Raw genomic sequence first — 13,340 nt, forward strand, 5'->3', positions numbered from 1 at the left:
AACTAATGATTGATCTGGGCTAAAACAAATTGAAAACTACTGACTGTCACTGGAACAGTATCAAAACGCCAGAGAAGGGATGTGTTCTTTCAAAATGCCTCTTCAAATTAACTGGAAATCACTTTCGGGATCTCCAATTTAGCTCATACGAATCATGCATGTCACCAATAATCTCTGCAGGAGCATAATCCTTCTTCAAATCTATGAAACCGAGCTTGATCCCTCACAATTATTTCCCTGCTATAAACCTTCGAAATAATTTTGATCACAACATGGCAATCGTCACATATTCTTAGGTTCTTAATCACTTGAATTGGTGTCCCCTCACTGGTACTAATCAAACCAAAAGCCTTCTCGCAGTGATAACTCAATGCATTTTCTTTTTCCTCCTCCCCTATATCATGCAGCACAGTATTGGTCTTGGCCGCACATCTATAGGCTTTAATCCTGAACACGATCTCATCTAGCTTTGCTTAAATCTCACGCCGATTATCATGGCACTGATCACCATTCACGAACTTGTGTATCACACCTTCCACTTCTATGTAACCAAAACCCGGTATCTTCTTCACATCTCTTCTCTTCATGACCTCCCCCACCCTGCCTGCATCGTCCCATCTCTCTTGAGATGCGTAATAACAACACAAAATCACCACAACCCTCAGACCCCATCTCAATCAGTTTCTGAGAAGTCAGTTCTGCCATCTCCACATTCCTATAAGTCTTGCTAGCACCAAGTAAAGTTTGCCAGAGTACCACATCAGGAATCATAGGCATATAATTTATGATCTCATAAGCCTCTTGGATTCGCCCAGCTCGTCCCAGCAAATCAACCACAGTCCCATAATGCTTAACATTAGGGCAACATCATGCCCCGCCATTGAATTAAATAACCTAACCCCATCTTCCACCAGTGCGGCATGATTGCAGGAACACAAAGCAGCAAGATACGGAACTGCATCTGGGCACACCCCGCTTTTATCCATATGTCCGAAAAGCTCAAGTGCTTTATCACCATTACCATGCATAGCAAACGCCATAATCATCGTAGTCCAAGTTATTAAATTCTTCCCACATTTCATATTCTCAAACACCCAATATGCTTTGTCCTCAAAGCCGCATTTTACCTACATATCAAATAACTGCATTGCAAACAATGACGTGCATATCAAGCTTCTCATCCATTATATAGGCATGTACTTTTTCTCCTCTTTTGAGTGCACCCAATTGCGAACAGGTGGAGAGCGCACCGAGAACCGTGACTTCATTAGGCTTCAAATCCTCTTCCTCGCTCATTCTTTGAAACAAAGCTATAGCTTCAGTGGGTCGATTCCCCTGAGCCAACCCAGAAATTAAAGCATTCCAACAAGCAGTATCCCTCTGACCCAATTCATCAAACACCTTCAGTGCAAACTCCAAATCGCCCACTTTCGCATAAACGTCCAGCAAAGTGGTTCGCAGCAGCACGTCGGCTCCAAACCCGAACTTTACAATTTGGGAGTGAATCTGCATTGCCTCAGTGAAAGCCAACGCACGCGCACACGCCTTTAGAACGAAGGAGCACGTGAGGGCGTCGACCTTCTGGGAAGCTTGGGACATGGTCTTGTACCATGCGATACCTTGCGTGGGTTGGGGGCTCTGGGCGAGGCGTCGAAAGACGGCGTTCCATTGATTGGTGGAAGGGTTTTGGAGGTGGTGGAAGAGGGCCGTGGCGTAAGGGAGGTTGGCGACGGGGGAAAGGGCGCAGCGCTCGAGGAGTTTGGCGGTGAGGGAGGGGTAGAATTGGAATTTGCCACTGGTTAGAAGGTGGGCTTGGAGCTGTTTGATGCGCGCGAGGGAGGTGCACTTCTGTAACAAGGACTCCGAGTTTGCCATGTTCCCATGCCCATGACACTCGAGTCGGCTGGCCTTTCGTATCTACGTTTTTATTTTACTTTATAATATGAACGATTTCATATATAAGTACGGCGTTTTGTGAACTAGTCATAAAGTATTTTTAGGAGTAACTTCTTGTCAATTTTAAAGAGCTAAGCTTTTCTCATTCGAGATTTTATTTATTTTTTTCGTTTCAATTGACGGAGCCATCTTCTAAATTTCTAAAATAAAAGAAACGAAAAAGAATGTGAAATTACTCCAATTTAAAAAAAAAAAAATTGTGAGTTTACATTTTTATTTACACTTTTCGGCAAAAATTTGATATTCTACATACATTTAAAATTTGTTAATAAAAAAGTTTTCCAACCAACAAGACATGTAATAACGTTGCTTTTGAAAGAAACAATCGATAATTCTTTGATAAAGAGTCTAAACCCTAAACATGAAAACCAAGAAAAGCTCATTCTACATGACTTACATTTCATGTTGATGTAGAAATATTTTGTTGGGTGAATTACCGATTTAGTACTTGAACTCTCACCTCATTGGAAATTAGATCCCTAAATTCCTTTTTTTTTCTTTTTTTTTTTCAGTTAAATAAATCCTTAAATTCATTAAAAATTGCTAATTTATTTAAAAAACTCATTCCATACTATTATATTCATAGTTATTTTATTTAATTTTTCGTCAACTTAAGTCACTTGACACACTCTAGAGTGTAATACTGTCATTTTCTCGCCTATAAGCCCTTAAATTTTCATATATATTACGAATATAATGTTTAATTTACCCTACAAAGTTAACTTCATACTCTATTTTTTATAAAAAATTACCAATCTACCCTCTAATATGTATCACATGCAAGTAAGGAAACTTAACCATTGACGAAAAATTGAATATAATAGTTTCAAATATAATATTAGGGATGTAATTGACAGATTTTTATAATTCAAGAATTGATTTTTTCAAAAAATAGTTTAGGAACCTAATTTTCAGTAAGATGATAATTCAAATACTAAATTAGCAGTTTACTCTATTTTGTTAATGAGAGCGAGAAAGAAAATGCATGCAAGACCACCCAATACATAAGGTAAATTTCAAGGACCCGGACACTCTTATTTATTTAAATTTATTATTAAGGGACCATTGAACTCTAGTTCGCATGCCTCTGGGGATGATGGTTGAATTCTCACATAACCTATAAAACCTAAAGAGTAGTAGGGGTGGGCACTTGGAATCGAAAACCGAAACCGAAACACGAACCAAATCGAACCCACCGAATGGTTTGGTTTTGCGGTTTTGAAACTGAATCGCAAAGTAAGAAATGGTTTGGTTTTGGTTTTGGCTTTTGAAAACCACACCTAAACCGAAACCGCATAACTTTATTAAATGTTAAATTCTAATTGGTTATTTCATTGAGTCCATACATTTATTATGGACTCAACCTCATCATAATATTTCCACATAATCTCTGTCTTTTCTTTCTTCTAGTCTGTATTGCTCAACTTTATTCATCTAAGCTTCCAACTCTCTCTCTCTCGGCCTCCCCTTCATTAAAGCTCCTAGCCTCTAGAGTTCAGGGTTGGGTTTTGAGTCAAAAGGGGATTTGGTTTTTCGTTGGTTAGTCTTCGAATTTTCTTCGTTCATGATCATCATAATGTCAGAATGTTGTTGATTGGTAAATAAATTATTCATACATATAAACCTGATAAATCAGAGTAAAATTGAATATGATTCAAGTTCACGGGTTCTACAAAAAAAAAAAAAAAAAAAAAAGACAAAATGTCATATCTGTTCCTGGATTAGTCGATATAATCCACTTTTTATTAGATTTAAGTATTAAATTTAGCAGATTAAGTATTAATTAGGCTTGTTGTTTACTGGAATGGCCATGCCTTGAAATTTCATTTTCTTCCAATTTTTATATAACATGTGAATAATGGGTAGATACTAGATAGGTTTCTACCCAGTATACACAATTACACACACCTACACGAATTGAATCCGCCCCCTTGATTAAGGAGATGTTCACATTACTTAGGGATGCATGTTGATTTCAATCCTTGCCAAGGTTCTAAAAAATGCTAGGCACTAGTTGGGCGATAAGCTGGCGCCTAGCGCCTGAAGGAAGATTTGTGAAAAACATGTTCATTTAAGCAACATCAATAGCATGCAATTAACAATTAAAGGCGGAATCATGCTTGTATGCACTTAAAAACAAAACATTTACCCATGAAATTCAAAGCCTAGTAGATAGGTGAACCAAGACTCAACTCAAAACAAAGTGAGTTGAGAAATCAATACCTTTGTAGATTCCTCTTTGCATAAGCAAAGGCTAATCACCCAAAGAGAGGGCCTCCATTCCTTGCATCTTAGATCCATGGATTTGGATGGATGAAAAGGTCTTTCCAAGTTCCCAAAATTGAGAACCTCTAATTATTCATCACCAAGGCATAATGAAGAAGAAATGAGTGACCTTGGAGGAGTTTGATTGCTAGATGATCCCTCCAAGGTGGCCTAAATTTTAGAGAGAAAGGAGAGCTTGTGTTCTCATCCTTTCCCCAAAAATTACCATATGTAAATTTTAGGCTATAAAGTCCTTTATATAGTCCCTTCAAATAAGTGACCTAATGGACCAAAAGCCCTATTCTTCTAACATGGCAAGCCTATAGGGTTTATTGGGCTTTCAAGCCCTTTGTTTATTCAAGTTGTCATACAACTTGAGTTAATGGGCTTGACATTCAAATCCCATTGGGCCTTGCGGCCCAAAACTAACCCGAGGTCTTTAACGAACTTATTCGTTTGATTAATTAACATATTAATTAATCCTAGCCTTAGATAAATAATTAAACCATTTAATTATTCTTACTCATCTCCGTTGTTTCTTCAAACTCTACCTTACTCGGTGAACGATCCATTAGGTTCCTTTTAGCGAGGCAGTGGGCGATTAAAACTCTTTCTAATCGATTGTGAATTGAAACTTACTTTCAATTCTCCCGTTAGTGATAATACACTTTTAGGGCTTCCACAAACCATGGTTGACGCCTAGCAGCATGTCATGGTTACCCAAGCTAATCAGAAGAGGTGGAGAACCTATTCAGTTTTAGGATTACAAATGCAATACGGTCTTTCTCTAATACAATACTCTTGACCACATTGTTTGGTTTGATAGTTTATTCATGTCTACTATCCAATGTGAGTCTTGTGCTTATATGATTACCTTGAATGTGATTTGGAACACATTCCTAAATCTCATTCATACTTTGGCCAAAGATTCTTAATCATATCATAGAGTATTCTCCCTCAAACAGTTTGAAGGTTAGAGATCCCTTGTTGCGCATTCACTTGCCTCCATGGCTAAGTGGCTTAACCCCAACGATGCCATGGACACCCTCCTGATGGAGTGACTTTGACATAATTAAAGATTAAGGACCTAACCACAAGACAACTGTGATGCCTCAGGTCAAAAGACTAATTTGCATTATCCCAACCATGAGTTCTCATGTGACATGAATATGAGAACTCTTCGTTGATCGTGTTCAGTGAACTCATTCTCTATTGAGCACCTACGTACTTGTCTTGATGTCACACACACCAATGACTCGAGACTAGTCACTCTCCCTGAGAGAAGACATAGCACGTATTGATCTTAACGGACTGTCAATGCCCAATTGACAATCCTATGATCAGGAACGTTTAGGATGTGTCAACGAAAGAATGGTCTCATGAATCTAACTTCTTTAGATCGCATTCTTCCAATCACATATTCCTTGGACTTATCGTTTAAGCATATAACATTTATATGAGACGGCTCAAACAATAATGTTTGCCCTTTACATTTAAACTACATTAGTTTGAAATGTCCGTAAAGTATCATCATATGATTGGTTTTAGGGCACATTTCCAACAATCTCCCACTTGCACTAGAGCCAATCAGCTTAGTCATCATTGATGATACCTCTTCTGTAATTCATTTCATAAATGGCTGAGTAGTAGGCCTAAACAATGGATATCTATATGTTATCCATAGAAGCAACCTTGAGAATAACGACGTCACAATTATACATGATTCTCAATCATGTGGTTCAGTCTCTCATTTGAGTTCGGACCTTGATGAGACCTTGATTCCCTGGCTTGAGCTATCGCCCCATTAGTGTCATACACTTTCTGGTTGGAACCGAATGGAGAGTTCATGAATGAACTTTCCCATCCAAACAACAATGTTGTAAGCTTCTATATGGCAATATATTTTGCATACATGATGGAACACATTAAAGTCATTACTTTTAACGTTTCCACCCAAATATCTCTTTAGTCATAATAAAGAGATATCTCATTATCACTTCATTCATAATGAAGAGATATTCTATGATGGATTAGATTCATAATCTAATACATTTACGCTTCCATTACGTTACTCTAATTCTTCCTCATTCTTGAGGAATCCATCCTTAGTATTTCTTAAATACCTAAGGATTCACTTGACAGTTGCCATGGTTCTGATCCTGGGCTTGCACTGATATCATCTTGTACCGTTCTAGGTACAATTTATATCAATGTTTTCATACAATATGAAATACATAAATCACCTTTCTGCGTATGCATAAAGGATTCTATTTACACATTATTTCTTTGGGAGTCAAAGGGTACATTCCCTTTGAGAAGAACAACTTCCTAGTCTCACTAGAATTGTCATTCTAATTGAAGTTTATCATCATATGAGAAACTTCCTAGCATCTCTTTTTCTATTTTAGGGATTGATATAATCCAATTATATCTTGAAATCTATCATTATAGATTTCCATCCCATGTATATAGACTATGTCTCCCATATACATTCTATCATTATAGAATGTTTAAAGTCATAACTTTAACGATGAAGAATTCCTTTCATATTCAAAATTAATATATATCATGTATATATATTCAAATTTAGGAATATGATCAACTCCCACTAATCTTTTGTAAACCTAGTAAACAAAAGATTCATTTACATATATATTAATTTAGGAATATGATCAACTCCCACTAATCTTTTGTAAACCTAGTAAACAAAAGATTCATTTACATCTTTATGAGAAATCAAACAATTGATCTTTTCTCATAAGACGCTTATAGCTCCCACTAGCTTGCTAAGATCCATGATGGATGGATCTCTACAACTAACATGTCTTAGAAGTATATATCATATATATATGGGTAATTGATAATGTCCAACGAACTAAATCTTATTTATGTTCATTCTTCTCCTAATGGAGAAATTCATTATCTTACGATACTACTTTCCTTGATAATTTTTCAAGGAAATTAATCTAAAGTGTTACTTTTACCTTGGATCAAATCTAAGGAGGTAAATACTTTAGACGTCTTACTCATCTACTTACATTTCTTGAATTCTTTGAAACCTTTTGCAAAGTATTCGGACTTGTGTTTATTCAAAATAAACTATAGTCCAACCGAGAGTGATCTTCGGTGAATGTCATACAACATGAGTAGTATTATGTTGTGGACAAGTGCCACTAACATCTAAGTGAATCAACCTCAACAACTTTGTGATTCCTTCTTCTTTCCAAAAAGAATAAAGATTCGAACATTTTGCCTCTATGCAATTTTAACAAGAAGGTATTGGATCCGGATCTAACGATCCAAAGCATCCATCTATGACCAACTCGTAACTTATGTTTTAGAGGTATCACAACTCAGTTGGGATTAGTCACTACCTTGCAACCTTTTGGGTTTTAAGCATCATCGTATTCTAAACAGTTAAATTACCACATCATCTCTACTATAGAGACAACCAATTAAATTACAATAATCTAATTATTGATTAATAAAGAACAATGTTTTTGTCAAACAAAACATTTATCCATCTCTACTATAGTGACGGATTTAAGTTCCTTAAAATTGGAATGTAAAGACAATCTTTAGTATTTTCCAATTTCTTTGGTAGTTCATATGAGGAAGTAAGTACAATCCGCTTTCGCAGAGATCTATATTCGATTCACGTTTGGAATGTGAAGTACTTTCTCTTCTCTCATTAATCTTCTACTTCTTATTAGCACACTTTTACATCAATTGTAAAACAAAGTTACTAATACAGAATCATGCATTCAAGTAGAAGAACCAACTGTTGTGAACTTTTCAAGAACATTTTACAACACCTTCGAAAGGTGTGTTCTTGACACTTGCAAGACATTTCTTGCAAATACCCCTTCCAATGTCCATCCTTTCATAAATAAAGTTTGTTCCCTTGGAGTTATTTTGCCTTCTTCATTTGACTTCCCTTTTGATTACAATAGTCATGGTCCCTAAACTCCCACTATCTCTCTTGAAACTTATTTCAAATGTGTTATACACATCAAACGATTTGGAGAGCGTGCGGTTATTGTTCACCATATAGTTTACAATAAACTTAGTGAACCATTAGGATAGGGACACAAAGGTGAAGTCCTTGCCTAGTTTCCGTCTCATTAAGTGGTTTAACACTTCAACACTCAATGATTCAAAATCATCATAAGTCCATATAAATGGACTATTTTTGTCAACCAACCATTATGTTCTAAACATAATAACAAACTTTCAAGAGTTGTTCAAGGCAACTCTCATTTCTTCATACAACAATTTGTAAGTGAAGAATCATGGCACATAAAGTGTCCATGCCCTTGTGCTTACTTCTCAAGTTCCTTGTTTATGTAACAAAGAAACAAGCACTAAAGTTTGTGTTGATTAAGGGTTGTTCAAAGCAACTCTTATTTCTTCATAAAACAATTTGTATTTGAAGAATTATGACATTAAAAGTGTTGTCCTTCTCATGTTAGACTTATCTAACATATTCTTCCAATGATACATTATCAATAGGAAGATTGTGAGGATGAGACTACTTAGTTACATCTACAAGCCATTAAAGACAATCTATGGGATTGTAGAACTAAGTCCGGAAATTAAAGCATTCGGTTTTTCTTTGTCTAGTTTTGGATAGCGTTTGCAAATATATTGGTAAACAAATACATAACGAATATAAATTGATTGATTTTAAGCCATTTGATTCGGGTCTTTAAATCAAATAGCACCACCCACTATTTTTGGCAAATTCCATATCCCTCATCGGAATTCGAGAGTTTTGGAGGAAACTCTTAGTAGGGTATGGGAGGCTCACTATTACCAAGCCCACCTCACGATGATACGATATCGGCTAGCATTAATAATAATGAGAGAGTACGCTTACTCATTTGCATCTCTTGCAAGTACCCATCTTATTTGGCCTCTAGAGAATGTTGCCTCACAATGATATGATATCGGCGCCATTGCACTTAGTTAAGTTATTCCCACCATGCTTAGTTCATGAAGGGGTTCAAGAATAGCCTTACAATGATATGATGTTGGCCATCCTCGTTGCCTACACTCACCTCATCATATGCGTATAGACTCCTCCTGAGTGTAAGCATGCACTTTGTACTCCCCCATGATAGGGTGAAGCCGATGTACAAGTCACAAACGATTGGAGCCTACCACGGTGGAAGGCCACGAAGAGATATTCAAAGCATCTCTCGTTTATCAACTTAATAATGGTTTGGTTAAGGGTTTTAGGTCTCATCACATAAATATTCATTTTAATCTAATTAAAACAATTTTGGTCCTATTACAACTATTGGTCCATTTGATTGATTTAGTTGTATATAATACTCCCACTAAGCTTTTAAAACGGTTTTTAAAGCAAGAGTATATGATACTACTAACATAAGGTTTGCATTCATTGATGGACTATATAGTTGCCTTAGGGCCTTAGGATGACTATGAACCTTTAATTCGATTCAATACGAGCCTAGTGTTGAATCTCGGTCTAGGGATGGTGATTGATTTTAGTTGCGCGTTTAATCACATTAAGGCGTGTTGTCTTATTGGGCGTTGGACCCAACTACTCCAATTTCATGCATATCGAATAAAACAAGAAAGGAGTACTTCAAAGTAAATAAGAGCTTATGCTCTTTTACAACAATTGATCAAATCAAATTACTTTAAAGTAAAGAAGAGCTTATGCTCTTTTACAACAATTGATCATATCAAATTACAACCAAAATTTAATCTACACATTCCCATGGTTCAAACAAATTTGAAACGGCCTTTCACATAGCTCAATTATCGTAGGCTAAGGTTCATAATCACCCTTTCTTTAATTAATTAACGCTTTAACTAATTAAACTTGAATGCAACATTTTCATTTGGTTTTTGTATCCATAGAATTGATTTAGATGGAGCTAAATGAAATGAAAATCCAATTCTCATTTAAAGAGACAAAACAATTTTGTTCTCTACCTAATTTGGGCCAAAATGCTATGACCTCAACTTGTTTGGGCCATAGTGCAATTAACCTCAACTTTTTGGGCTATTTTGCAAAAGCTTAAACTTTTGGGGTCACTTTGTAAAAACACAAAAGTCCACTACTTCATGTAATTACAACTAGAACCCAAAAAATTTCCACAAAAGCTAAAACTTCATTAAAGGAGCAAAACAATTTGTCCTTTTAGTGATTTTGGACCTTTACGTAAAAACGTAAACTTTTGGGTCAAAGTACAAATACACAAAAGTATCAAAACTTTATGTAATTGCATGAAAGCCCCACAAAGACCCTAATTGAGTAGGGTGGCCACTTTGAAACAAAGTGTATAAAAATTTCAAAGTTTTTTGTAAGTGGGTGTGTGTAATGGAATAAATCATTACACACCAACCCACTAAAATTTCTTTAATTTTTCAAAATAAATATCTAATATATTTAAACATAAGAAATATTTCAAAACAAAAACTTTATGAAATAAATCAAAACTTTGAATCAAAACACCAAACCTTTTGTTCTTGGCAAGAACATATCAAGAACAATGAAGAACATCCATGAAAACCCATAAGAGCTCCATGAACATTCTTCACCCAAAAACATACCAAAACCACTCAAACTTAAGGGAAATAACATACAACCATACTAGGGTACATAGGGGTTCCAAAAGTCACTTTAAAACACTTTTAACAAGTCAAACAAGAACCCAAAAATCCACCCTTTGGATTTGGCCGAATTTCCCCAAAAAACATGGCACCAAATTTTAGCTCCAAAATTCATGCTCATATGAACTACATCTACAACATTTGAGATGGCAAATTTTCTAACAAAATTTACATTCAAAGAAGCAAGAATAAAGCTTGTAACAATTACAACATTCAAATCACAAACTATGAACTACAAAACCCAAAAGGATTCACCAACTACTAGACTTAGGCTCTTGATACCACTTGAAGGAAGATTTGTGAAAAACATGTTCATTTAAGCAACATCAATAGCATGCAATTAACAATTAAAGGCGGAATCATGCTTGTATGCACTTAAAAACAAAACATTTACCCATGAAATTCAAAGCCTAGTAGATAGGTGAACCAAGACTCAACTCAAAACAAAGTGAGTTGAGAAATCAATACCTTTGTAGATTCCTCTTTGCATAAGCAAAGGCTAATCACCCAAAGAGAGGGCCTTCATTCCTTGCATCTTAGATCCATGGATTTGGATGGATGAAAAGGTCTCTCCAAGTTCCCAAAATTGAGAACCTCTAATTATTCATCACCAAGGCATAATGAAGAAGAAATGAGTGACCTTGGAGGAGTTTGATTGCTAGATGATCCCTCCAAGGTGGCCTAAATTTTAGAGAGAAAGGAGAGCTTGTGTTCTCATCCTTTCCCCAAAAATTACCATATGTAAATTTTAGGCTATAAAGTCTTTTATATAGTCCCTTCAAATAAGTGACCTAATGGACCAAAAGCCCTATTCTTCTAACATGGCAAGCCTATAGGGTTTATTGGGCTTTCAAGCCCTTTGTTTATTCAAGTTGTCATACAACTTGAGTTAATGGGCTTGACATTCAAATCCCATTGGGCCTTGCGGCCCAAAACTAACCCGAGGTCTTTAACGAACTTATTCGTTTGATTAATTAACATATTAATTAATCCTAGCCTTAGATAAATAATTAAACCATTTAATTATTCTTACTCATCTCCGTTGTTTCTTCAAACTCTACCTTACTCGGTGAACGATCCATTAGGTTCCTTTTAGCGAGGCAGTGGGCGATTAAAACTCTTTCTAATCGATTGTGAATTGAAACTTACTTTCAATTCTCTCGTTAGTGATAATACACTTTTAGGGCTTCCACAAACCATGGTTGACACCTAGCAGCATGTCATGGTTACCCAAGCTAATCAGAAGAGGTGGAGAACCTATTCAGTTTTAGGATTACAAATGCAATACGGTCTTTTTCTAATACAATACTCTTGACCACATTGTTTGGTTTGATAGTTTATTCATGTCTACTATCCAATGTGAGTCTTGTGCTTATATGATTACCTTGAATGTGATTTGGAACACATTCCTAAATCTCATTCATACTTTGGCCAAAGATTCTTAATCATATCATAGAGTATTCTCCCTCAAACAGTTTGAAGGTTAGAGATCCCTTGTTGCGCATTCACTTGCCTCCATGGCTAAGTGGCTTAACCCCAACGATGCCATGGACACCCTCCTGATGGAGTGACTTTGACATAATCAAAGATTAAGGACCTAACCACAAGACAACTGTGATGCCTCAAGTCAAAAGACTAATTTGCATTATCCCAACCATGAGTTCTCATGTGCCATGAATATGAGAACTCTTCGTTGATCGTGTTCAGTGAACTCATTCTCTATTGAGCACCTACGTACTTGTCTTGATGTCACACACACCAATGACTCGAGACTAGTCACTCTCCCTGAGAGAAGACATAGCACGTATTGATCTTAACGGACTGTCAATGCCCAATTGACAATCCTATGATCAGGAACGTTTAGGATGTGTCAACGAAAGAATGGTCTCATGAATCTAACTTCTTTAGATCGCATTCTTCCAATCACATATTCCTTGGACTTATCGTTTAAGCATATAACATTTATATGAGACGGCTCAAACAATAATGTTTGCCCTTTACATTTAAACTACATTAGTTTGAAATGTCCGTAAAGTATCATCATACATTTCCAACAGCGCCTAGGCAGATTTAAGTAAATTTCTTGTATATCTTGTAATTAAGTGCATATCATAAATATTAAGGACAATATTGTAAATTCATCTTCTAGGGATAATACTTAGAGGCTAAGAAAAACGGTTAGTTTGTTATGATTAGTTTTCTCTTAGTTAGAAAGTTGTTGTGATTTAGTTAGCCTCACAACTTATATATATACTCAGATTGTAATCTTATTCTGGTGTGAAATGAAAATATAATTTCCAAATATGGTATTATAGTAGTTTTCTCTTAGCCTCTAAGTATTATCCCTAGAAGATGAATTTACAATATTGTCCTTAATATCCCCCCTCAAATGAAACTGGAGAACTCGAAGTGGAAGTTTGTCTCGGAGGAATAGAAATCTGGTCTTGGACAAAGATTTGGTACATATATTA

General features: G+C 35.9%; 1 pseudogene; it reads right to left on the reverse strand.

Annotated features, from left to right (window-relative positions):
* Positions 1-82: 82 nt before the first annotated feature.
* On the reverse strand, positions 83-1,948 carry LOC125470161 (annotated as a pseudogene).
* Positions 1,949-13,340: the final 11,392 nt, after the last annotated feature.

The sequence above is a fragment of a genome, unplaced genomic scaffold (genome assembly GCF_019419815.1).
Source record: "Pyrus x bretschneideri cultivar Hongxiangsu unplaced genomic scaffold, Pyrus_bretschneideri_v1 Contig49, whole genome shotgun sequence".
Lineage (NCBI taxonomy): Eukaryota > Viridiplantae > Streptophyta > Magnoliopsida > Rosales > Rosaceae > Pyrus > Pyrus x bretschneideri.